Below are 1,115 nucleotides of genomic sequence, written 5' to 3'. Positions count from 1 at the left end.
CGGAGTTTGTTAAACAATCCACAGCCTCCAGGTTGTCATGAACACGTCCTTACTGGACATCGAGTTCGGGTGGAGACAGGGAAACCGCCATCTGCGTGAGCGCACTTCCCGGGGCGTTTCTCTGACGCCCTGTGGTGTCCGGATCCACGTCAGTTCCACGTGGAAAAAGTTCCCAAACGTTCTTTTATCACTTGGCGTTGCCATAAATGATTTCGTTTTCCTATCTCGAAAGAGGTGGGCCAGTGTTTACTAAACCAGTTTACTTTGCCGTTTGCAAATTTGCTCTTAAACAGTGGCGAACAGCCTTATTGGAAACGTTTGCAGCGTTTAAAGTATAATTACGTCAGACTGCGTTTACGATACTGGGCTGCTTTTATGCATAAGGCCGAATTCTCAGTCAAAAGTAATGCAGTTGGGATGGGTTTTATTCTTTAATTGCTGGTTTGCCAGTTTGGGCTAGATTTGTTCGCCATACTTAATAGAAGCACGTTGCAGGTGCGTCGGGGAGTTGATAGCACAGTTATAAAGCGCGCTGCCCGCATGTCCGTGTGAGCATCCGGTGGTCGCATGGCCCCCTCCAGCACGGGACGTGTCCAGCAGGGACGTGGCGACACGTGCGGCTCTTGGCGAGGAGAAGGTGCCTCGCGTCATCTTTAGGGGCACCGGGTCGCAGGAGAGGGTCACTGATGTTCTTGGTTCCGCCGAGAGGCCAGAGTTCGAGCTGACTCGGGGTCCATTCAGACAGGGAAACGTAGGTTTGTCAAAATGCCGAGGTCGAGGGCAGAGGACGCCCCCTAAGTGCGGACGGGAAGATGTGCGTGTGGGAATGGACAGTGTACGTCCCCGTGGAGTGAGATTCGGGAGTGGACGGGATGGGTCTGAGGTCAGAGGACAGGGGCGTGGTGTGCCAAGTTCGCACGGTGGCAGACGGGTACCAGAATTAGCGGGGCAAGTACGTGCTAGGGGATGGACGCCGGGGGGCCCTGCCGGGGCGAGGGCTGGGGGTCAGGGCGGGCCTGCGGGAGGGGCCGTGCGTGCGGTGACAGCTCCGTCCTGCTTCCCCCGCAGGCCCCGTTCTCTGCCGCCGCTGCCCGGCTGGCGTTGTCTGTGGCAGG

This window comes from Pteropus vampyrus, unplaced genomic scaffold, assembly GCF_000151845.1.
Source record: "Pteropus vampyrus isolate Shadow unplaced genomic scaffold, Pvam_2.0 Scaffold960, whole genome shotgun sequence".
NCBI classification, from domain to species: Eukaryota; Metazoa; Chordata; class Mammalia; order Chiroptera; family Pteropodidae; genus Pteropus; species Pteropus vampyrus.
This window is presented reverse-complemented; position numbering follows the sequence as displayed.